Source organism: Oryctolagus cuniculus, chromosome 11 (genome assembly GCF_964237555.1).
Source record: "Oryctolagus cuniculus chromosome 11, mOryCun1.1, whole genome shotgun sequence".
NCBI classification, from domain to species: domain Eukaryota; kingdom Metazoa; phylum Chordata; class Mammalia; order Lagomorpha; family Leporidae; genus Oryctolagus; species Oryctolagus cuniculus.
Genome location: NC_091442.1, coordinates 13,336,816 through 13,362,639, shown reverse-complemented (window position 1 = coordinate 13,362,639; position 25,824 = coordinate 13,336,816). Strand labels below are relative to the sequence as shown.

Below are 25,824 nucleotides of genomic sequence, written 5' to 3'. Positions count from 1 at the left end.
GTGAGGAGTATTATTCCTTTTATGTGGAAATGTGAAGAATACCAGTTCAGGGCTAGAAGGGCTTATTGACCTGGTCTGCTCACTTGTTTTATACCACTTTCTAATACAGAATGGCTATGAGTCAGAGAGAAACGTAATGACTTTGATTATTTAAACAGTTTATGCAGCATTTCTGGAATACCCTAGATGTATGTATTGGGACTTATTTTTAAATAAGTACCACATCTTCAACAGGACTCTGCATTTTATTAAATGGTCTTATGACTTAAAAAAAAAAAAAAACAAACAAACAAAAAACTCATCTGAGGGGCCGATGCTGTGGTGCAGCAGGTAAAAGCCCCTGCCTGCAGTGCCGGCATCCCATACAGGCACCAGTTTAAGTCCCAGCTGCTCCACTGCCTGGGAAAGCAGTAAAAGATGGCCCAAGCCGTTGGGACCATGGGGGACCCAGAGGAGGCTCCTGGCTCCGGACTGGCTCAGCTCTGGCGGAGGCAGCCATTTGGGGAGTGAACCAGCGGATGAAAGACTTCTCTCTCTTTCTGCCTCTGCCTCTAACTCTGCCTTTCAAATAAACAAATAAATCTTAAAAACAAACAAACAAAAAAACTCATCTGAAAAGACTAGACCTTGCAAGCATTTAGGTTAAGAGTACAGAACATATGGTGCTACTTCACTTGATAAATTTCTATTAATGCTATAATACGCCCCCCACACATATGAAAAAAAAAGGGGGGCTGTCATACTGTATTAATTAATCTACTTCAGTGACTATAGAATGGGAAGACCAAAGTGATCATATATTATATACCTTTGGGACAAAACTAGTTCCAGATAGAATGAAGAAGGTAAATATTTTACTTTGAAGTTGGTGACATTATTCTGCCATTACTTGGAAAACTAAAGAACATCCATAAATATATTTTTAAATATTGTGATTTGCCTTCCAGTATCTATTTTCACTAAGTAGTGCAAAGCAATTATATGTGGATGGTGTGGCTTATGTTTCTTTTGCAGAAAAGTACTTTTAGACCATTTCCTTAATTTTATGAGTTGGCATGCTTAATCTGGTATGTCAATTTTGTTTATTTACCCCTATTTAAGAGTTCCTTAAACTTTCAACTTGGCTGAGATATGAAGAAAATGAGACCTGAAAGTCCTGAGTCTCATTTCTATCCCAGAAGACTGTCCAGGTTAGAATAGGGTTCAGAGTTTTCAGTGAGAATTGTGAAAACATAATCACATACATTACCACCAATCCCCCTCCTCCCAACAACAACAAAAAACCCTAATACATGTGCACATAGAACTTTGGAAATTATAGGAGGAAGAGAAGGTAACAAAAACACAAAGAATTTTGGGTGGCTGATCTCAATAGAGAGTAAAGATGTACAGAGTCAAGAAAAACTTGCTCCATCCCGATTTTTGTCACAGAATTTGAAAATCTGTCAACTTGGAGGTTCTTTGGACACGTTTTTCTTTGAAAATGCAAATACTGGGACTAAAGGCTTTTGTATAAATTAGTTTAATCAGATTTTCTTCCTAAATCCTTACAGATATAAAATCAACACCAAGAAAATAGGATGCTAATGTAAAGGAGAAGGGGAAACACAACTAGAGAAGACAATTCAGAGGTTTTTCCAGATATTAGATAGGGGGGGCTTCAACTGGTGAGAAGTCAATCAACAAGAGAACCACAGCAATCTGGGAGTCTTTCCAAGCAGAGGTGGACTGATTCCTCTATAAAGAAAAGGGAAGAAAATTTGGTGCTTCTTTCCATTTTATCCTGGCCAACTGACCCTAAGACCAAAAGCCACACTCTCAGTGTCTTACCCATTTTGGTAAGTTCCAAGTAGTCTTCTGGAAATAGTTAAAAGCACTTTTAGCTAAGAATTTGTACACATGGGGGCTGCTGTGGCGCAGAGGGTTAAGCCATGGCCTGCAGAGCTGGCATCCCATATGGGTACTGGTTCAAGTCCCAGTGGCCCTACTTCCAATCCAGCCCTCTGCTAATGTGCCTGGGAAAGCAGCGGGGGATGGCTCAAGTCCCTGGGCCCCTGACGTGGGAGAACCAGAAGACGCTCCTGGCTCCTGGCATTACCCTGGCCATTGTGGCCATTTGGAGAGTGAATCAGCGGGTGGAGGATTCTCTCTAGCTCTCCTCTCTCTCCCTAACTCTGCCTTTCAAATAAATAAACCTTAAAAAAAAAAAAAAAAGAATCTGTACACAAGAGAAATAGCACCAACTCGAAGGATTTACATAGGGGCTGGCATTGCGGCGTGGCTTGCAGGGCCAGCATTCCATATGTGTAACTCTTTCAAATAAATAAATATTAAAAAAAAGGATTTATATAAGAAAAAAGGGAGAATAATCTAGAAAACACGAGGCAATACAGATAGTGGCAGAGCCATTTTAAACCATAGGGGAACAGAGTGAAGAGCTTCCAAAGACACAATATCTAATCTACAAATTTATTTTAGACTAATATGCCAGACAGGATTCACACAATGGTCCTGGGGTAATGTTACAGATAAAAATGCATGCTTCATTCACAGTATGAAGAACTGTTCTGTTCTACCTATTTTTAATTGTAGCATCATAAAAAAACACTTTTTATCTTAAAGCCCATTTTTATTACAACAACAGAAAACAATAAAGACTAAAAACAACAAGGGACAGTAAAAACCACACTGTTTAATGTGACAGTACCACTACTGCCTGTTAAAAGAAACCAGAAGCCTATACAATTTTAATAAAGGACTACAAATGTAATAAAACTCCCCAATAAGGCTTAGCTGAAAATCAACTAACAATCAATGATTATTAATTTGGAATTACATGACAACAAAGATGCCACCTGATAAGACAGCAGGTGACATATATCAAATCCCAAATCAGGAAGGAAATGACAAGGCTTCTTACTTACACTGTATTTATGAAGATGATTTTGATGATACTTTGTAACATCAGAGATATTGTACTGAAGGAGAGAGCTTGCTGTGCTTCTAAATCAACCCTTTAAACTTACTGCATATTCCCTCATATTTGATTGTTTCCTTCATTCTCTAACTGAATGTATTATATCTTTAAACTCCATTAGAATAACACTCCCAGGGCCGGCGCTATGGTGTAGTTGGTAAAGCTGCCGCCTGTGATGCTGGCATTCCATATGGGCACCAGTTCAAGTCCCCACTGCTTCACTTCTGATCCAGCTCCCTCCTAATGGCCTGGGAAAAGCAGTGGAATATGGCCCAAGTGCTTGGACCTCTGCCACCCACATGGGAGACCCAGATGAGGCTCCTGGTTTCCAGCTTCAGCCTAGCACAGCCCTGGCTGTTTTAGCCATCTGGGGAGTGAACCAGCAGACCGAAGACTTTTCTCTCTCCCTCTCTCTGTTACTTATGTTTTAAGTAGATAAATAAATCCAGGCCTGTACTGAGAATATTATACACACTATTTCATTCAATCCTTTTACAACACTCAGAGTGACATACTATCACGATTAACATTTTTGCAAAGGAGGACATTTGAGGTTTAGGGGAACTGACTTATCTGAAGACACATGATTAGCAGGGGGCAGAGCTGGGAGTCAGACTCAAGTCCATAAACATTATGCTACGCTGCCTCCAACAGGGAATGGACAGATATGGTTTCCCTTCAAGAACATCCTCCGAGGACTCCCAGATGAAATGCTGATGGAACCTGAAACAGACCAGTTTATATCAGACACTCCAATGTTTAAATGCCCCACAAATACCTAATAGGGTGGAATATTGAATTATTTACTGCTCCAATTTTTATCACTTCAAACTACAATGTTTCCGGGTTTTGCTACTGATACCTTACTCCCATCAACTTCCCCATCTTACGTTAGAAAAAAAATTCTCTATCAACATTTAATTTTCTGCCTCCTTTACTTGTCTTTAAAAGTTCAACTTTTGGGGCCGGCGCCATGGCTCACTTGGTTAATCCTTAGCCTGCGGCGCCGGCATCCCATATGGGCGCCAGGTTCTAGTCCTGGTTGCTCCTCTTCCAGTCCAGCTCTCTATTGTGGCCCAGGAGTGCAGTGGAGGATGGCCCAGCTGCTTGGGCCCCTGCACCCGCATGGGAGGCCAGGAAGAAGCACCTGGTTCCTGGCTTCGGATCAGTGCAGTGTCGGCTGTAGCAGCCATTTGGGGAGTGAACCAACCAACGGGAGGAAGACCTTTCTCTCTGTCTCTCTCACTGTCTATAACTCTACCTGTCAAATAAAAAATATTTTTTTAAAGTTCAATTTTTAAATTTACTTTTGACAAATTATAATTTTATATTATAATTAATTATAATTTGACAAATTAACTATATAAAATTATGTGGGTATAATAATGTATACATAGAATACAGAATAACTAACTTAAGTTAGGACATCCATCACACTTATCATCTGTCCCTAACTGCAACGGTTTTCCCTTTGACCACCATTTCTCCATCTCTTCTCCCCAGCCTGTTTAATTTCTGTTTCTGTGAGTCCAGTTGTTTCAGATTTCACATAAAAGTGAGACAATGCCTTTTGTCTTTCTGTGCCTGGCTTATATCACTTAATATAAAGGGTTTTTTTTTTTTTTTTTGACAGGCAGAGTTAGTGAGAGAGAGAGAACAGAGAGAAAGGTCTTCTTTTTCCATTGGTTCACCCCCTAAATGGCTGCTACGGCTAGCGCGCTGCACCGATCCAAAGCCAGGGGCCAGGTGCTTCTTCCTGGTCTCCCATGCGGGTGCAGGGCCCAAGCACTTGGGCCATCCTCCACTGTCTTCCTGGGCCACAGTAGAGAGCTGGACTGGAAGAGGAGCAACCGGGACAGAACCAGTGCCCTAACCGGGACTAGAACCTGGAGTGCCGGCGCCACAGGCGGAGGATTAGCCTAGTGAGCCATGGCGCCGGCCAGTATAACGTTCTTTTAAAGATTTATTTATTTTTATTTGAAAGTCAGAGTTACACAGAGAGAGGAGAGGCAGAGAGAGGTCTTCCATCTGCTGCTTCACTCCCCAATTGGCTGCAACAGCTGGAGCTGCACTGATCCAAAGCCAGGAGATTCTTCGGTCCTCCACATGGGTGCAGGGACCCAAGGACTTGGGTCATCTTCCACTGCTTTCCCAGGGCATAGTAGAGAGTTGGATCGGAAGTGGAGCAGCTGTGACTCGAAGTGGCATCCATATGGAATGCCAGCACTTCAGGCAGTGGCTTTACCTGCTATGCCACAGCATGGCCCCCAATATAATGTTCTTTTAAACGAGAAGAGCACTTAGCTGGGGATCAACAAATCTGAACTGTAGTCCCACTCTGGGGAATTTAGTCAACAGAGATTCCTTTGAACCTGTATTTCCTTCTTGATAAAACTGATACTTTATGGGGCTGGCGCTGTGGTGTGGCGGGTAAGGCCACCGCCTGCAGTGCCGGCATCCCATACGGGCACTGGTTCTAGTTCCAGCTGCTCCACTTCCGATCCAGCTCTCTGCCATGGCCTGGGAAAGCAGTAGAGGATGGCCCAAATCCTTGGGCCCCTGCACCCACATGGGAGACCTGGAGGAAGCTCCTGGCTTCGGATCAGCCCAGCTCCTGCCGTTGTGGCCCATTGGGGAGTGAACCAGCAGATGGAAGACCTTTCCCTTTCTCCGCCTCTCCTCTCTTTGTGTAACTCTCACTTTCAAATAAATCTTTTTTAAAAATTGATACTTTACCTGTGTTAGCTATGTTGAGGCTGATTCAAGGAGAAAATCAGCCAAGAGAAAAAAACTCACTAATTGTGATTCCCAAAGGTCGAGATAATATAAACTAGTAAAAACATCTGAACTACAAAAATATCAAAATATGGGTTTGTTTAAAACAGGTGAAAGTTTAACTAAACTGTACAAGTGGAGAACTATGATGATCTTGAAAAGGATAGCTTATAATCGGTACATCATATGCACCATTCAAGTATTTGCCAATGCCTCCTATGTGTCATACACGGTACTAGGCCTTTAATAACGTGGAAACGATACAGCTGAAGTCCTTGACTTAAAGGAGATCACTATTTAATAAAAGAGAGGGACAGTTCTCAGGTAGTTACAGTATAATCTGAAGTGGGTGACATTATCATCTCTGAAGAACGGAGGCCTGTGTACGTGTGTAGAAGGGGAGAGGAGCAGGAACACAGCAAACTGGCAAGAAGGTACCTGTGCGCCTGAGGGGGAGGGGAGGGGAGAGGAGGGGGAAGGGGAGAGGGGGAAAGAAAGCCTAATGGTAATATCTACACTGGCTCTTGAGGCATAAGGAGGAGCTGTTATCAAAAAGAGGTTGGAGGAGGCTGGTGTTGGGGCGCAGAGGGTAAAGCTGTTGCTGGCAACGCTGATGTCCATATGGGTACCAGGAAGTTTGCTGGTAGCAATGGCTGCTCCACTTCCAAACTAGCTCACTGCTAATGCACCTGGGAAAGCAGAAAATGGCCCAAGTACTTGGGTCCTTGCTACCCAAGTGGGAGACCAGGATGGGCTGACCCCAGTTCCAGTTGTTACAGCTATTTGGGGAGTGAACCAGCAAATGGAAGATCTCTGTCTCTGTCTTGCCCTCTCTCTATCACTCTACCTTTCAAATAAATAAATAAATTTAAAGAAAAAGAAAAAGGTCATCCTAACTCATGCAAAGTAAAGGAATGCTTTGAAGGACATAGTAAGTTAGGAAAACTACAGGGAGTTTTAGTGCTGGGAACAAGGGGGCAAGAGGAAGAAAGAGAAGAATGAAAGATGAAGCCAGAGTTGGACCTGACTGAGATTCCTGTGAAAAATGAAGAAACAGGTGGCAACAGGGTCTGTTAGGAGGCTATGAACTAAACTGTCAGAAACAGTCTCAATGAAGTCAAATTAATGAAGATTTACTGTATGGATATTATCTCCACAGGGGGAGGGGAGTATTTACACTTAAGACAATCAAAGCACTGATACTGCCCATTATAGAAATTTTCTTCAGGGACCACTGATTTGATACTGAAGGGAACAAGTGGGAGAAAACATTTATCCAGTCATCATTTTACTCTAACAAAATGGACTGATGGCTAGAGGAGTTGGTAATTAATAGCCAACAATTACTTCAATTCATTGTTCCAGAAAACAGACTACAAACCACCCTTCCTCACTTTTCAACATTAAAAATAAAAACCCTATAGTTAAAACCATAACATAAAATTCAATGCCTTGCTCATTTTTACAGGTACAATTCAATATCCCATTGTGCAAGGGATCTCCACAACTTTTTTATCTTGCAAAACCAAAACTCTAGGTCCATTAAAACACTTCCTATTTCTCTTTACAGATGTAAAGAATAAAACTTTCATTCCTTATATCACATTTCCTTAATAAAGACACCTCAGTACCACCTGGAAAGGGAGCTGAAAATCAGAGTCCCAGGTCCTGCCTCAAACTTTCAGAATCTGTGGACTGAACTTAGGAGTCTGTATTTTAGCAAATTTCTCAGGTAATTCTTGGCACATATTTAGGGCTCTATTATCTATTTATTGCTATGTATTCCTGCTTCTATATAACAACAAACACACAAATGTCCCATTTTGAAAGCTCTCTAAACCCCTGTGTTCATGGGGGAAATAACTCACAATCTGTTACAAAGAAAGTATCATGGCAATGACTAAAGTCAACAAAAATATTAATAGTACAAAAAGTATAAGCACACTGCTATTTCCAGAGAAAACGGAGCCATCAGTCAAGTTTCTAGAGTGCTAAAGCTTTCTAAAATTTCTTTTTGCTGTTTTTAGAGTGCTAAAGTCAACGATAATTGTGACAATTCTGAGGTCACTGACCCCCTTCACTACAGGAGTGTTCGTTAGACCTATCAGTGCTTCCATCAACTCTTTTGTTTCATTGAACATTTAGAAGTATCCTGAGAAGTTAAGCTTCTTCCAACTACCTAGTTATAAAAAGGCAGGAAAAATGATAGCATGTTACCCTCTTCTCTGGTTAGGGACAGCAAACTGCCGAGTGAAGTTCTCTCTCAATTCCGCAAACCCGAGCTGTCAGTACTGTCTTGCTGGTGGGGGCATAACTAAACACAATTCTTGGCAAAGGAGAACAGTCACACATAGGATTTCCTATCCACACAACTAAAAGCAAAGTGGAGCAATTCTGAAATTAATATGCAGACCATGAAGTCTTTGTGCTTACGAAGGTAAAAGCACCCTGGAAGGCAGTAAAATACTAAAAGCCACACAGATGTTCCAATTATTCCTTTTACTACTAGTTCAAACTATGAAACCAAAAATATTTTATAAAGTCTTACTTAAACCCACTAATGTATTGCAACCATAAATCAGAACTGTTCATTTGCATCAGCAATCTGTGGTGATGAGATTATTTTATTTCCCATGAAAACTCATTAAAATGGACAGAGTAAGGGGCTTTCAAACTTCCAATATACATATAACCCACCAGAGTGGCTTTTAAAAGGCAGATTGCCAGTGTTCCACTTCTACAGTCCAGTAAATTGGGAGGGGGACCGGGAACTCTAAGAATCTGTGTTTCCAACAAGTTGTTCTGGTGATTGATGCTTTTGGGTATCGGACTTAAATAAATGCTGTCCTAAGGTAAGTTTCCCAAAGGCTACAAAAGGTTCAGTTACACATTAATAGTTATAAGTTTAAACATTTTATGAAAATTATGTTTCCCTAATTTTTGTCTTTTGGATATCAATAATAATTTTAAAAGATTAAAAATAAATCCCTTGTGTTTTCTCTGACCCTAAATACAGGTCATTGCCATTTCAATCTCTAACTGCAATGAATGTTAAGTATACTCACTTAAAGCCAAATTATTTGTAATCCAGAATTCTCAAAATCTCACCCATTTGCTGCAGGATCAGTCTAATCTTTAGTAATTCAATCATTCTAGACCCAAGCCAGGGACCACTAAAACTAAAGACACATGACCTCCATTTTCCACTGCAACTTAAGCTGTCTGGATTCTTGCCTAAAGGTGTCCTGTCTTTTTATAAGTCAACAATGCAGGGCCTGCACTATGGCGTATTGAGTAAAGTGGTAAAGCTGCTGCCTGCAGTGCCAGCATACCATATGGGCTCCAGTTCAAGTCCCAGGTGCTCCACTTCCGATCCAAATCTCTGCTATGGCCTGGGAAAGCAATATAAGATGGTCCAGGTCCTTGGGTCCCTGCACCCGCAGAGGAGACCTGGAAGAAGCTCCTGGCTCCTAGCTCCATACCAGCTCAGCTCTAGCTGTTGTGGCCATTTGGGGAGTGAACCAGTGGAATTAAGACCTCTTTCTCTCTCTGCCTTTCAAATAAATAGAATAAATAAATCTTTTAAAAAGTCAACAATGCTTTAAACATAAAATAAAGGGATACAAGGAAGAGTCCTATGATCTGGAACAGTTTCAACTGTTAAGAGAGTTATTACTTTCTTAACATAAAAGTAACTGGCCTAGCTGACCTAACAGCTCTTATTTTTTTGGTGATAAGATAAAGAACGAAAATGACCAGCCCTATAAATATTCATATCTGGTACTAATAAAACCACCATTTAAGAAGCAGCAGGCCTGCTGGTATTAAATATTTAGCTGTCAGTATACTTCATATTTCCCTAATGTGCTGAGGCTTTAGCCAGTGGCCTTACCCTGGTCCCTTCATTAATGTCTCTCACTAATGACAGTACACAGAGGGTGACTTCTACTGGGCACTGCCCCTTAACTCGTTGACAGGTTACTTCAACTCTGCTTATGCAGAATAGTCCAGAGGAACGTGTATGCTGTTCACAGAACCATTCTTTTGGCACTAGAAAGCTGGCATTGAGCTTCAGAGGCACGTGTTTCAGAGACACACAGAAATCATCAATACATCACAGGGTACTCGGAGCAAAGAGTATGGTCCAAGAATAGTGCATCTGGGGGAACACTGCCGCCTCGAAATGTCCACAGCAAGACCGGCGGAAAGGCACCCGGCCTTCCCTTTACGGGGATCTACACTGACGAGGTTAGCACACGGACGCCTTCAGACCCTCGCCACCACACCTCAGCACTGTCCGGTTCTGCTTCTTCCTCTCCACCAATATCCTGTCCTTCCTCTCCACCAATATCCTGAACGTGTTCTACCAGAAAATACATGAATTGGGCAAGAAAGCGAGTCTCTGTGAGCCATTATTTCATTTGCAGAAGAGATGTAACAATGCCAGTTGACAACATGATTGGCAGGAGCAAATGAGCTGGAATTCAGCACACGCACTGCTAGCTGTTATTACCACTGCCAATAATGAGTTCAGGAACAGAAGCTTCATTCTTCACGTGGGGAGTCAAAAACAAGAGAACAAAGTACGCTGAAGGGGACAAAAGTAAATATACATCCTCCAAAAGGTTCTCATCCTGTCTCTCGTTTAAAGGTGTTTCCGCTCAATTCCAACAATCTTCACAGCAGTAGAGAGCCTGCAAAGGCACCGCCACCTGCAGGCCGCAGACAGAGCGCGCCTGCAACGGGTATTCCACTGAGTTGCAAACCCTCGAGCCTTTTCTCACCCCAATTCAAAAGCCTTTCCAAAAGACGTGTATTCTCGGGTTTTCAGCGCTAGTAGAAGAGGCCCCATTTGCTGGAGTTCTGACACTGACTCCTGATTAAAACCAAATTCTCACTTCTCTGACTCACTGCTACTTAGAAATGTGAAGAAACCGACCTTAGCCTTCTGTAAATTCTACCTTGTGATCACACCAAAGCAATCCCAAAGGAATATGGATTTTTTTAACCGTGTGTGTGTGTGTGTGTGTGTGCACGCGCATGTGTTTAGGGGAGTGAGCAGACTTGAATGACATCAGCTGACTTTGAGTGGATTAAAGTCCATTTGCTCTCACACTCACAAAAGTAAAGTATATGAGCAGACCATCAACTTATAACCCGTCCACACCCCGCCGACGCGGCGCTTACAGGCATCAACACTCGGCAGCCTACACCTGGAAGAACTCCTTCCACAGAGCCTTGCGATACGGTTCCTCCCAGCACATCCGCCAAGGACAACCAGTGTCCCGATGTCTCAGGCCAAGAGACCGTCGGGGAACGCGTGGAAGCTGACAGATGCGCTAAGGGGACGGCAAGGGAACCGCGATGGAGGAAACGGACGCGAAGCAGCCGAGAGATGCCCCACGCCCACCACGCTCTACGGCTTCCAACGGGCCGAGCCCAGCTCAGTGTCCACACTCGCGCCTGGCTCGTACAGAACCCGCGGGTACATCTGGAGGTCTCCAGAGCCGTCTTGTCTGGAACCCACTCGCAGGTGGCAGCCACATCACAGCGCTGGGAGAACACGGAGGCGGCGCGCCAGGGCACTGCTCGGCCAATCCCGAGGCCAGTTTACAACGAGGACGCTTACGAGACCAAGTCTCCTCCCGCAGGGTCCCAAGCCAGCAGGACGACCATCAACCCGCACGCCTGGGGCAGCGTCTCCCACAGCGTGGAACGCAGAATAACTCCAGGAGGAACAAGGACGCACTGTTGATTTGAATAGACAGGTATTTATTTATTTCTCATGCATTCGAAAACGAAGTGGCTTCCATTATATGGCTTGCGATCGCGGCTTCCGCCTTAAACATATTTAAGCAGGAGAAAGAGAGAGAGAGTCCGTTTCAAGAGTAAAACTCAACATTCGGTAAGCCCGTGGCCATACAGGGGGTACGCGGAGCGAAGGGGCAACGCGAGGGGCTGGGGGGCGGGCCAGCCCCGGGCCAGCAGGTTCCGACGCCGGCTCGGTCGCTCGCTCCGCGGTGGCCTCGGCCACGGTTTCCTCCCGGTCTCCGGGCTCGGGGTCCGCGTCTATAAAACGAGGGGGTGTCACACGACAAGGAGACTCCGCGAGGATGCGGCCGGGGGGGGGGACGCCGCGCGGCGCTGCGCGTCCCGGACAGCGCCGGGGAGACCGACCGCCTGAGCCCGGTTCGAATCCCCACCGCGCCACCGACTCGCTGAGGCCCCGCAGGCGAACGACTGACCGTGTGGACAACGGGTGCGGGGTGTGCGGTCCTACCCTACAGAGCAGCCTCGCAGGCTCCTGACCGATGGCTCACGCACAGCCCCCGCGGCCGTGCACCTCAGCCCGCCCCGGGACTGCAGGGCCTCGGCCTGACGGAAGCCAAGAGCGGCCGCGCCCCGCACCGGGCATGCGCAGCCCCGCGCGCACCCGGGGAGCAGCCGCGGCCGCGCGTCAAGCGGGCCTCCCGCCTCAGCCTCCGCGTCCGCGTCCGGCCCGGGCCCCCGACAAACCGCCTGCCCATCAGCCCCGAGCCTTGGCGGACAGCCACCGCTTCCCGGCACTCACCGCTACCAGCGCGGCGGGCTCCCGGCCGCTCCTTCGCCTCAGGCCCGCCGCTGCTGCCTCCGCCTCAGCCCACCTGCCCGCCGTAGGACAAAGGCGCCACCAACCGACCGGCGCGGGCACGAGGCAATGGCGGCCGGGGCGGAGAGTGGAGATGGGGGCAGAGGGCGCGCACGCAGCGGCAGGCGCGGCGGTGTCGCGCGAGCGCGAGGGTTTACGGCAGGGCTGAGTTGGGGCGTCGATCTCCTTGGCGATGAGGGCGGGGGAGCGGCTCTCTGGCGGCGGTTGGGTTGCCTAGCAACGGCGTCCTCAGCTGCAGATAGGCCCGCGCCTGGTGCCCCCCGCCCCCAGCCCCGCGGCGGAGGACTTCCGCCGAGGCTGCTGCGTTCGGGGTGCGTTTGCTCCTGCCTCGCTGGAGAAAGCACGTTTCAACCCCCCCCCCCCAATACTCTGATTTAGTCTTGCATAAAACGAACGCGAAACCGCGGTCCCCCAGACGTCTGCGGATGTGTGCGCTGGACTCCCGCAACATCCCGATCCCCGAACAAAGAACGGCGGGGCGGCGGAGGGGCTTCACTTAAATCTACATTTCAGTAGGCCATGTACCCTATTCGTTTCGCTGACAGGAAGCAAAAGGCTTCGGGAGATAGAGCCACAGGTTCTCCTTGAGTCATTTATTTCTTCCCAGAATCTTCACTCAACGTCAAAAACAAATTTCCTGGACTGTAACTGCGGACCACGAAGCACGTGAAATGCTGTGTTGTTCGTTTAATCTACAGAATGCATTTGTCACAGGGAATGGGATTTGCTCGCACCCTATTCATCACAGCCAGAGCTACGGGGTCGAGAGGTGCTTTTCTTTAGCTGGGAAACCCGTCGGGCGCCATGGGGTCCTAGCTTTTCTCCTTGTGAATGGTGCGAGCTGGGTAGAAACGGTGGCCGCAGAATATAAGCGCTAGGTGTCTTTGACACCTGCCTTCCCACCCTCATTTGCCCACTGACTGTTCGCTACCTGCTTGTTACCGCGCCCTAAGGTTTACGGTCGTGCACCTGCTCGCTGGGCGCTGTTCTGAGCAAATGCACACCCACCGCTCGGCTGTCTTGGAGACTGCGGTCTGTCGGAAAGATAGGGTTAGGCGTGTAACCACATTTGAGTCCGTCGACGCACACTGAGAATGCTGTGATGGGGAGAAACGGGACTTCTCAGAGCTGTCTCTGGAACCCGGTTTACTCACAGGCACAGTGGTTACCACAATTCCTACTTCATGAGACTGTTAGAGACGCAGACACGAAGTCTGCATCTCATTCCTTACTCTCATTCCTTTCGGAATGAGACAGGTATAAGACTAGGAAACTCTGTGAAGAATCATGCAAATTAGATCGTTAAGATCATGGCACTAAAGGCAAAACACTGTTGGTTTTAGGGGTTTATGGCAGCTCCTTAATCCTGCGCTTGAGTTGGGCAGTGGACGTAAGCCTAAGGCTGTATTCACTGACTCATTAGGAAGCGTCGAAGGAGTGCTTGCTATGTGCAGGGTTTGTAGGTGGTGGAGCATAAGACAGACAAGGCCCTCGTCATCAGAGAGCTTACAACCTATCAGAATTGTAAGCAACGAGCAAATTGTAATATGATGTGCGACGAGTGTTTTGTGACAGAAGAGCAAGTGAATTCTCTAAGGAGAGAGTCATGTACACAGGCAAGTGCTCAGAACTTGGTGCCTTTCCATTTATATGTTTGCGTTACAAAATGGGGAACACTGGGGCCGCCGTAATAGGTTAAGCATCTGCCCGCGGTGCCAGCATCCCATATGGGCACTGGTTCAAATCCCAGCTCCCTGCTGATGGCCTGGGAAGGCAGTAGGAGATGGCCTGGGTGCTTGGGCCCCTGCACCTGCATGGGAGACCAGGAGGAAGCTCCTGGCTTTGGATCAGCCATAGCAGTCATTTGGAGAGTGAACCAGCAGACAGGAAACTAACTCACTCTCTCTCTCTCTCTCTCTCTCTCTCTCTCTCTATCTCTGCCATTCTGCCTTTCAAATAAATGAACTAAATCTTAGAGAGAGACAGAGATACAAGCTGGTATTTGTTCACTCCATATCCCGTATCAGTGCCTGGGATTGAGTCTTGCTTCACCTTTCACTCCAGGTGCCTGCTAAGGCACATGTTGGGAGGTAGAGAAAGATAAGTTTATTTTTTTCTTAATTTGCATTTTCTGTGAATATATTGAAGACTTCTTGTATGCATGCATTTCAAATATTTTGCACCAAAATAAACTTCTTTCTAAAGTTTTATTTATTTATTTGAAACACAGTGTGACAGTGTGAGGGAGACATGTGTGCACGTGCACGCACACACACACACACACACACACACCTTCCATCTACTGGTTCACTCCCCAAGTGCCTACAACAGCCAGGGCTGGGCCATCCTGAAGCTAAGACCCAGGAACTCCAACCAGGTCTCCCATGTGAGTGGCAGGAACTCAAGTACTTGAGCCATCATCTGCTGCTTCCCAGGCTCGTTAGCAGGGAGCTGGATCAAAGGCGGAGTGGCTGGGCCTGGCACTCTGCTATGGGATTGCAGACCTCCTAAGCCCACAACACCCACACCTAAACTTACCTTTTAATTTTATTTTCCCACGAACTTTGTAAAGGACCCTGGTACTCTCACGAACACTTTGTATATATCAGGAGAGGTATTTAAGAGCGCTTTGGTCAAATCAAAGCGGTGGTGATAGAAGTCAGAGCAGTGGTGCACTGATAGGATGATATATAAACTGGAAAGAAGCTGGACGGAACTTTTTAGGGGGACAAAAGTGTTCTTTATTTTGATCCCATAATGGTTACATGGAACATATACAGAAACATGCAAAGAGCTGTGTGTTTAAGACTGGGTGTTTTACTGTATGTAAAGTATACCTTGATGAAAATTTTTACAGAAGCAGTGAATTAAAGCTTTGGGGGGGGTCAAATGATTTTGGTTCAGATCTTGGCTCTGTTCTTTAATAGCTATGTGAGTTTCTGTCTTTTTTAAAAGATTCATTTTATTTATTTGAAGGCAGAGTTAATGGGGGTGGAGGGGTGGGGAGATAGCTTTCATGTGATGGTTCACTCCCAATGGCTGAGCCAGGCTGAAGCCAGAAGCCTGGAACTCCATCCAGGTCTTCCAAATGGATGGCAAGGGCTGAAGTACTTAGGCCATCTGCTGCTGCTTGCCCAAGTGCATTAGCAGGGAGCTGGAATGGAGCAGCCTGGACTTGAACCTGCACTCGTATGGGATGCTGGTATCGCAGGCAATGGTTTCAACTGCTGTGCCCAGATGCCTGTCCCACCCCATCTTCTTTCCCACATTCAGTATTTATTGAGTACCGACTCAGTTTACTGGTCAAGGTTCAAGGGACATATGATAAACAAGAAATAGGTGATTCATGCTTTCATAGAATTTCAGCCAAGCCACAGGTATCTATCTTGGGAACAGGGATGATAACATTTTAATCACAGGTCATTGTAAGAACTAAAAAGGGGACCAATGCTGTAACATAGCGGGTAAAGCTGCCACCTGCGGTGCCAGCATCCCTTATGGGCGCCGGTTCAAGGCCCGGTTGCTCCACTTCCAATCCAGCTCTCTGCTATGGCCTGGGAAAGCAGTAGAAGATGGCCCAAGTCCTTGGGCCCCTGCACCCACATGGGAACACCCGGAGGAAGCTCCTGGCTCCTGGATTCAAATCGGTGCAGCTCCAGCCATTGCAGCCAATTGGGGAGTGAACCAGAGGATGGAAGACCTCTTTCTCTCGCTGCCTCTCCTTTTCTCTCTGTGTAACTCTGACTTTCAAATAAATAAAAAAAATTTAAAAAAAGAATTAAAGAGAACACGCAGGTTGTCGCTCCCCGTCTTCGTGGAGGAGCAACACAGGACCCTGCGCTGTTCTTTCGTCTGCTCGGCCCTCCCCGGGTTTGCTGCTGGTTCTTCCCGGGTTGGCTACTATCCCTTCCACCTCCGTGGAAGGGCAGTTCCCCCTGGCCACATTCCCCACTTCCGCAGGGGAGCGGCACACCGCCGGCCGGCTTTCTCGGGGGCTGCACGGGTTCCCTTAGATGTTCCCCATAGATGTTCCCGGTGCATGCCGTCTCTCTCCTCCTTTATAGTCCTCCTCCGCCAATCCCAACTCGGCTGCCCACACGCCGAGTACGCTGCTCTCCAATCAGGAGCAAGTCCTACAGTTTATTAGTTGAACTGGAGGCAGCTGTGCGGAAGCTGTTTACTTCTCTCCCAACGCCATGTTGTGGGAGAGCAGATGCATAGAATAAGTTAATTTCAGTAACTTAGTCCAGTCCGGATTCGGTGTCCCGCGGCACACACTCTGCTCTACTTGCTAGAGTTGCCACAGGCTCTTACAAGTCCTATCAGGCAAACCGAATCCAAGCCTTCTCATTGCCGTATTGTGGGGGAGACTTATTAGTGTTGGTTTGTGCCTATCTTCGGTGACCTGCAGCTCATACTCTGGTCGAGCTGCTTGCTGGCGCTTACCGCCTTAATTAGGCAGACCGAATCCAAGCCTCCTAATGGTTGTATTGTGGGGAAGCCTTACTGATGTTAATTCGTGCCCGTCTTCGGTGACCTGCGGCGCACAAGCTGCTAGCCGCCCAGGTGCTCATCGCCTCACTTAATCAGGCAGACCGAATCCAAACTTTCTCGTTGCCATGTTGAGGGGAGGCCTTTCTATTTCTCTATTTCTCTATCTCCGGGCATTCCTATTCCTCCCATTTTACTTCTGTCTGCCAACATTCCCATTTCTCTCACTCCACTTCCAAACTTCTGTTTCTCTTATCCCTGCGGCTTTCCGGCACCTCGCCCCGCCGGCGGGTTCCCGGCTCTGCGCCGCTTCAGCCCGCGCGCCTCTCTCATCTGCGCAGCTTCCCGGCTTTGCGCGGCTCGGCTTCGCGCGCTCCCCGGTCTCCACGCTTAACCCTTTCGCGTCTGAACCACGGCCTACGCCAGCCCCGTTCCCTATCTATTCACGCCCCGTGCTCTCTCTGCACGCGGCGGCTTCCGCGAGTAACACAGCGTAGCTTACGTGTCCGCCACTAGCATTCAATCTAAGTTCCCCGGGCTAGCCTGGCGAATTCAACCCAGCGTACGTCTCCGCCCCACGGTTTGGCTTCCCGTCCTTTGCTCCCCGGGCTAATCAGACGGATCCCAACCTGGCTCACGTTTCAGCTTCTGGTTTCAACTTTTCGCCCCCTATTCCCGGGCTAACTTGAGAATCCCAAAGTGGCTTTCGTGTCCACCTTGGCCTGCCCCCCACGGCTTCAATTTCCCTAACATTTTTCTCTACCCGGTATGTTTCCCCAAACTTTCCTCCAACGATATTCCTCCCTCATTTCTCCTGGCCTCTCCCCACAGTCCGCGTCCGAGTCTGTTTGTTCTAGCTTTCACTTTCGCTTTCGACCTTAGAGATTTCTCCCAGCTTCCCCCCGTAGTCCGTATCCGAGTCTATGCCTAGGCTTTCAATAGCTTCTTCCGGCTCCTTTTTCGTCCGGCTTTTCCCTAGGCTGTTTGCTAGTCTCTCCCTCCGATATTTTCCCTAGGCTGTTTGCTAGTTTCTCTCTCCGATATTTTCCCTAGTTCTTCCCGTTTCTTCCCTCCTAAGTTTCATATCCGTCCTAAGTTTCCTATCCGAGTCAGGTTTCCTATCCGAGTCACGGCACCATTATGTCGCTCCCCGTCTTCGTGGAGGAGCAACACAGGACCCTGCGCTGTTCTTTCGTCTGCTCGGCCCTCCCCGGGTTTGCTGCTGGTTCTTCCCGGGTTGGCTACTATCCCTTCCACCTCCGTGGAAGGGCAGTTCCCCCTGGCCACATTCCCCACTTCCGCAGGGGAGCGGCACACCGCCGGCCGGCTTTCTCGGGGGCTGCACGGGTTCCCTTAGATGTTCCCCATAGATGTTCCCGGTGCATGCCGTCTCTCTCCTCCTTTATAGTCCTCCTCCGCCAATCCCAACTCGGCTGCCCACATGCCAAGTACACTGCTCTCCAATCAGGAGCAAGTCCTACAGTTTATTAGTTGAACTGGAGGCAGCTGTGCGGAAGCTGTTTACTTCTCTCCCAACGCCATGTTGTGGGAGAGCAGATGCATAGAATAAGTTAATTTCAGTAACTTAGTCCAGTCCGGATTGCTCCCCACACAGGTAGAGTATCTGGGAAGCAATTGATGCTCAGAAATAAACAGCCTGACCAACTGTTTGTGGACCAGGGGACCCTGATGCTTAGGTTGTTCACAGCCAATGGGTTTACTGAGAGGTCAGAGCTGGAGCGCTTATTTAGCTTATTGTCTGATGTTCATTGCTCTGCTCAAGGAAGGCCCATGCGAGTTATGTTCCATGGGTTCTGTAGTGCATGCTTATATCTGCCTGCTGTATTTATAATTGAATGGTGACCTGACTTTGTAAACTTTTGGAGTGCACTTTCTTTCAGAACCTTTGGGCGCGTCTTCATTGTTTTGCGCACTGTTAGATATTTCGAGGTGGAAGGGAAGAGCTGTGCTGGGGCTGTGTGCACCTTTGGTACAGACCTGGGCTCAGCGCTTGCTTCAGAGACTCGGAGGAACGGCGTTCCCAGATGCACTCCACCAAAACAGGGGTGTCCGGAGCCTTTGAGCAGATTTGGTGGCGTTCAAAGTGCTGCTGCAATGCATCATGGGCCCAGGAAAATGGGAGCTGGGTGGTTTTCCACCCTCTGCTGAGAGCCCCTGGAGGCAGTAGGCGTGTCTGATCCCAGCTGTTCTTCTTTACTTTTTCCCAGGATAGTCACTCACTCTAGGGGATCGGTGAGACATCTCAGGGTTTTGTGGGTTCATCTGCCTTCCTGATATTCTTTTGTTCGGTAAGGTAAGAACCACACTTGATTCAGTCCGGAATCCTCTGTCTCTTTCCTTGGTGAATATGTATTTCTCCTCACCCTCAGTTCACATGTTGAGCCTTAATCCCCAGGGAGATGCTATTTAGAAGGAAGGCCTTTGGGAAGTAATTAGGTTTGGATGACGTGCGAAGGTAGAGTCCCTATAACAGGAAGCAGCAATCACAACTCTCCCCTGCCTTCCCCTCTCCTTTCCTCCCCTCCTTTCTCCTCTCTTCCCCTCCCCCCTTCACCTACAGGCTAGGAGGAGGGTCCTCACCAGGCACCGAATCTGCTCACACGTTGATCCCCAACTTCCCAGCCTTTAGAGTTGTGACAAATAAATGTTCTTTAAGCCACCTGGTTTACGGTGTTCTGTTAGAGCTGCCCAAGCTGCCCAAGACACTTGGTTCCCCTCTTTGATGTTCATTCCACAAAGCTGTACCCTTTCGGTTATTTGTTGAATTAATTCTCTTACTTTTTTGAATACCTTTTAATTTGTTTATTATTATTATTTGATTAATTTCCTTTATTGGGGAGGCAGAGAAATAGAAAGAGAGAGCTCCCATCTGCTAGTTCACTCCCCAAAGGCCAACAACAGCCAGTGCTGGGCTGGAGCCAAACTAAGGAGACAGGAATGCAATCCCAGTCTCCTGTGTGGGAAACAGGAACCCAATTACTTTAGCCTTCACTGCTGCCTCCCAGGTGCACATTAGCAGGAAACTGGAATCGGGAGCTGGAATCTGGTATCAAACCCAGGACGCTGATGTGGGAGGCGGGTGTCTTAACAAGGGTCCTAACTGTTAGGCTGAATCCCTGCCCCTTTTCTCTTTTTAAAAATCTTTAACAGGGGGCCGGCATGGTGGCAGAGTGGGTTAACACCCTGGCCTGCAGTGCCAGCATCCTATATGGGCACCGGTTCAAGACCTGGCTGCTCTACTTCCGATCCAGCTCTCTGCCATGGCCTGGGAAAGCAGTAGAAATGGCCCAAGTCCTTAGGCCCCTGCACCCGCATGGGAGACCCGGAAGAAGCTTCTGGCTTTGGATCGGCGCAGCTCCAGCTGTTGCAGCCAGTTGGGGAGTGAACCATTGGATGGAAGACCTCTCTCTCTGCCTGTACTCTTTCTGTGTAACTCTGACTTTCAAATAAATCTTAAAAAAATCTTTAACATTTGAATCTTGCATTAAAGTGCATAAAATGATACAGTGCATACCTTTCCACTCACTGCTGTGATTAGATAAATGTAAATGCTTTTGCCAATTTGTTTGGAAATGAAAGGATTAGAGAATCAGCCAAGAACGGGACCCCCCTCTTCTTCCTGTCCCCCACCACCAGAGGTAATCACAGTCCTGAAATACATCCCCATGTATATTATATTTGTATTTTCTTATTTTTACTTTTTAAAATATTTATTTATTTGAAAGGCACAGTTAGAGAGAGAGAGAGAGATTTTCCACCCACTGATTCAGCCCTCAACTGGCCACAATGGCTAGGGTTGAGCCAGGCTCAGGAACCAGGAATTCCATCTGGGTCTCCCATGTGGGTGGCAGGTGATCAAGTACCTGGGCCATCTTCCGCTGCTTTTCCAGGTGCATCAGCAGGGAGCTGGATTGAAAGTGAAGCAGCTGAGACTCAAACTGGCACTCATATGGGATGCTGGCATGGCAGGTGGGGGCTTAACCCAGGGTGCCACAACACTGACCCCTATATTTGTACTTTTATCATACATATATGCTTCCATAAACTGTATAGCCTTGTTTCCTGTGTTTCACTATGTTTTGTATATCTTTCAAAATTTGATTATTTTTAATTTTTGAAAAGATTTATTTATTTATTTGAAAGAGTTACAGTGAAAGAGGGAGAGACAGAGAGAGAAGAGAAAGATCTTCCACCTGCTGGTTCACTCCTCCTCAAACGGCTGCAACTAATCACCAGGGCTGGGCCAGGCCGAAGCCAGGAGCCAGTAGCTTCGTCCGGGTCTCCTACGTGGGTGCAGGGGCCCGCCATTTCTGGTGCCCCACTGAAGATCCGTTTAAATCAGAAAGTGTCCGTATAGATCCAGCCACCAACTGTCCTTTCCCCAGCTCTCCTGGTGATCCTGATACACCTTAATCTTTGAGAACCACTGCTCTAATTTATTTGTTTTGCTTGCTGTCTGGCGTTGGACAGTGTGAGCCAGCCACAGTTAGCTGTTTTTCGTTTGCTTACAGATAACGCTGCATTGAACATGCTTGTACTTCCCTCCTTGGGTAGAAATGCCAGCACTTTCCAGGGTGCACGCTTAGGAGTGGGACTGCTGACTTCGTATTAGTTCATATCTTGAACTTCACAAGGTTTAGCAAAGATTAGTCTCCAAAGAAATATTAAAGAGGCATGCAACTTCAGGCAGTTATAAGAAGTACTGTTTCTGGTACCCGTGTTGTGGCACAGCGGGTTAAGCTGCAGGCTGCAATACAAGCGTTGCACATCTGAGCTCCAATTTGAGTCTCGGCTGCTCCACTTCCAATCCACTCCCTGCTAATGCACTTGGGAAAACAGCAGGAGATGGCCCACCTACCACCCACATGGGAGACTAGGATGGAGTTCCAGGCTCCTGGCTTTGTTGGGGCCATGTGGGGAGTGAACCAGTGGATGAAAGATTTCTTTCTCCCTCTCTGTGTATCTCTGCCTCTCTCTTTTACTCCGCCTTTCAAATAAATAAAACATTTTTTAACATTTATTTATTTATTTGAAAGTCAGAGTTACACAGAGAGAGAGGAGAGGTAGAGAGAGAGAGTTTTTCCATCCTTTGGTTCACTCCCCAGTTGGCCGCAATGGCCAGAGCTGCGCCAATCCAAAGCCAGGAGCCAGGAGCTTCTTCCAGGGCTCCCACATGGGTGCAGGGGCCCAAGAACTTGCATAGCAGAGAGCTGGATAGGAAATGGAGCAGCTGGGTCTCAAACTGGCACCCATATGGGATGCCAGTGCTTCAGGCCAGGGCGGTAAGCCGCTGCACCACAGCACCAGCCCCAAAACATCTTTTTTTGTTTGTTTGTTTTTTAAGAAGTACCATTTCTAAATATCTGATCCAACTTTTGACATCTTCAGACTTTGTTCATTTGTTTATTTTAGCCTCATGCTGGTAAAAATGATATCTGTGGGGACCATCGCTGTGGCATAGCAGGTATAGCCGCCGCCTGCAGTGCCAGCATCCCATATGGGCGCTGGTTCATTACGCGGCTGCTCCACTTCTGATCCAGCTGTCTGCTATGGCCTGGGAAAGCATTAGAAGATGGCTTGGTCCCCTGCACCTGCGTGGAAACACCCAGAGAAAACTCCTAGTTACTGGCTTCAGATCGACTTAGCTCTGGCTGTTGTGGCCAATTGGGGAGTTAACCATAGGATGGAAGATCTCTCTCTCTCTCTCTCTCTCTCTCTCTCTCTCTCTCTCTCTCTGCCTCTCCTGCTTTCTCTGTGTAGCTCTCACTTTCAAATAAATAAATTTTAAAAGATGATACCTTTCTTGTTTTAACTGTAATTTCCCTCAAAATAGTGATATTGAGCATCTTATCTTGCAGGCTGCTCCGGTTTCTTCCTTTGGGAATGACTGTTGATGTTTCTGGCTCATTTTTCTGCTGGGTTTCTGTATGCTTTTATTAATCCCGAGCAATTCTTTGCATACTTTGGAGACTGATTTCACGCTGAGGGTAGGTTGTTGTTTCTTTCCTCTCTCTCTCTCTGTAGTTTGTTTCTTCACTTTGTTAATGGCACCTCCTCATTTAAAAGTTTTACATTTTAATGTAGTCATTATGGTTTATGGCACACTGTGTCTTACTTAGGAGTTCCTTTCCCAGTGTCCTATAGACAGTCTCCCTGGTAAATACTGTGATGATGTCCACTTAATAATGAGTCAGTTGAAGCAGAGAGAGCTTACATAACGTGCTCCAGGCCACAGAACCCTGGAGATGAGTGACTTGGGCTCTTGGCGCCGGGTTGTTCTGCACTCACAGTTTAGGAACATCTTGCCGTTCTGCTCCGCTGATTACCTCCTAAGATCTCTCAGCGCCTCTCTGTAGGTGGAGAGGCGCTCAGTGCTTGGACAGAACACAGGTTAAGTGCAGTCCTCATGTACTACACAATGGAACACTTGGCTCTATACTTCAGATTTAAAAAAAAATGATTTTTCAAGTAATTTCAGACTTACAGCAGAGTTGCAAAAACAGTACAACAGAGATCCTGAATGCAGCTCCTTCCTCCCCTCCTCCTCCTGCCATTATCTCCATTACAACCTTCGTCTTCCCCGACCCTCGTCCTCGCCCCTAGCCCTCCTTCCTCTTCCTCTCCCCTCTCCTTTCTTCTCCTCTTCCTCTCCCTCCCTCTCCTTTTCCCCCTCCCCCTTCTCCTTCTTCCCCAGAATCTAGTCTGGGGTTGCACGCTGCCGTCAGTTTTCACATCTTGTGAGTCTCCCTGAATCACATCAGTTCTTCAGCCTTCCCCTTTGCTGACCCTAACATTTTTGAAGAGCACCAGCATTTGGGGCTCATCCGAGGTTTATTCATTGTTAGATTCGGGTTACGCATTTTTGGTTGGAATATGCAGAAGTTATGTTGTGTCCTTCCCAGGTAGTAGTTTTTTCTGAAAATCCTTTTGAACTGGATCCCCTGCAACTTCATGTGCATACCTGCATTTTTCCAGGTGGGGGAATTAATCTCTCATATTCAATTCTGTCGCTCCCCCTCTTCGTGGAGGAACGACACAGGACCCTGCGCTGTTCTTTCGTCTGCTCGGCCCTCCCCGGGTTTGCTGCTGGTTCTTCCCGGGTTGGCTACTATCCCTTCCACCTCCGTGGAAGGGCAGTTCCCCCTGGCCGCATTCCCCACTTCCGCAGGGGAGCGGCACACCGCCGGCCGGCTTTCTCGGGGGCTGCACGGGTTCCCTTAGATGTTCCCCATAGATGTTCCTGGTGCATGCCGTTTCTCTCCTCCTTTATAGTCCTCCTCCGCCAATCCCAACTCGGCTGCCCACACGCCGAGTACGCTGCTCTCCTCCAATCAGGAGCAAGTCCTACAGTTTATTAGTTGAACTGGAGGCAGCTGTGCGGAAGCTGTTTACTTCTCTCCCAGCGCCATATTGTGGGAGAGCAGATGCATAGAATAAGTCCTAATTCCAGCAACTCAGTCTAGTCCGGTTTGCTCCCCACACAATTCTCAAAGAGGTTACACGAGCAAAATAAAGCCAAGACATTTCACATTCTTCCTTGCTGCTCTGCATGGGAGTCTTAGCCAGCAGTGATGTCTGAGAGGAGAGGACAGCGGCGTGGAGAGCCAGGCCGGAGGCACTGCAGCTCCACTTAGCAAGCTTCACAACCCACCAGGGCCCGCCTGTGCTGCCCTGCCTGGACTTCCCTGGTTTGTCTTGCAAAACTACAGGTTTCAGTTTACTGGGGGGAACTTGCCGCTTGAAGTCTTGGTGGATCAGAGCACAAGTTGGAATTAGCAGGGTCTATGTTCATGTCTCTGCTCCGCCGCTTCCCAGCTGGGCAAACTCGGGTTTGTTCTTTCGCATCCCTGCACCTGTGACAAGTGTGAAGTAAGGTAGTTGAGACGAGATAGCGGGGGTCACGCGTAAAGCCCCTGGAATCACAGCTGGCTCAGTGCGCGGGCTCATAAGCTCGTAGAGCTCATCTTCTCCAGGGCATGTATTGACATCATGGTTTGTGTCTTTTACAGATTTTCGTTCACTGTTTCCTAGACTCTTCCTAGAAAGCAGAGGCTCTTATGTTCTCACGGACTGCGCTGTTCACAGGTGGAACAAATGTCACTGGAAGCTGATCACTAAGTCCTGGGGCCCCAGGACATTGGAATGGGGGGGAGTGAAAGGCACTTTTTTGGTGATGGTATTGAGTTCCTAGTAATTGCCAACAGAGCTGAAATCTCAAGGAAATGTTCCTTAAACAAAATGGATCTGAACGGGAGTGCTGCTGCTGTTGTACAGTGAAAGAGGTGGCTCAGGGAACTCCGGAGTGTCCACCACGAAGTCCTTCCCAGCCATCAGAGAGCTCTCTGGCGGGGTCACCTGGTTTGGAGCCTGGCCAATGTAACACACACCTGTTTCAGTATAACTTTGTACAGCTGTGATCATCAGCATAATGACCCCTCCAAAATGTCTGTGTCCTAATCCCTGGAGGCTGCGACCCGGCCACCTTCCCACGGCAACAAGAACATGATCCTGAGATGAGGAGACGGCAGGTGGCCCCACTGTGGTCACAGGCATCCTTATAAGGGAGAGGTAGGAGGCTGAGAGAAAAGGAGATGCGATGATTGGAAGGATGGAAGATGCTACACTGCTAGTTTGGAGACGTCCATAAGGCAAGGAAGGCAGGCAGCCTCCTGGAACTGGAAAAGGCAAGAAACCCGATTGTCCCCAAGAGCCCTCAGAAAGAATAATGCCATTCAGATCCATTTTTAAAAAAGATTTATTTATTTATTTATTTGAAAGGCACAGCTACAGAGAAGCAGATGCAGAGAGAGAGAGAGAGAGAGAGAGAGAGAGAGAGAAAGAGAGAGGTCTTCCATCCACTGGTTCACTCCCTAGATGGCCGCAATGGCTGGAGCTGGGTTGATCTGAAGCC

At 47.6% G+C, this 25,824-nt stretch overlaps 1 protein-coding gene and 1 long non-coding RNA gene across 5 annotated transcripts in view; one reads left to right on the top strand and one right to left on the bottom strand.

Moving 5' to 3' along the window:
- Positions 1 to 12,477, bottom strand: part of NCOA5 (nuclear receptor coactivator 5) — a 34,996-nt gene extending 22,519 nt beyond the window's left edge. Inside the window, exons 1-2 of one of the 4 annotated variants that reach the window (XM_051844982.2) lie at positions 12,324 to 12,454; positions 2,925 to 3,700 (exon numbers count right to left, since the gene is read on the bottom strand). The gene's annotated coding sequence lies outside the window, so the exon portion shown is untranslated. Of the gene's footprint in view, positions 1 to 2,924; positions 3,701 to 12,323 lie in introns of all 4 variants that reach the window. The other 3 variants (XM_002721198.5, XM_008274783.4, XM_051844983.2) reach the window with 3 other exon arrangements.
- A 77-nt stretch (positions 12,478 to 12,554) lies between these two features.
- LOC127490942 (uncharacterized) lies at positions 12,555 to 25,659 on the top strand. Its single transcript, XR_007919303.2, has 3 exons — positions 12,555 to 16,196; positions 18,508 to 22,900; positions 24,923 to 25,659. It is a non-coding gene; the product is annotated as an uncharacterized lncRNA (long non-coding RNA).
- Positions 25,660 to 25,824: the final 165 nt, after the last annotated feature.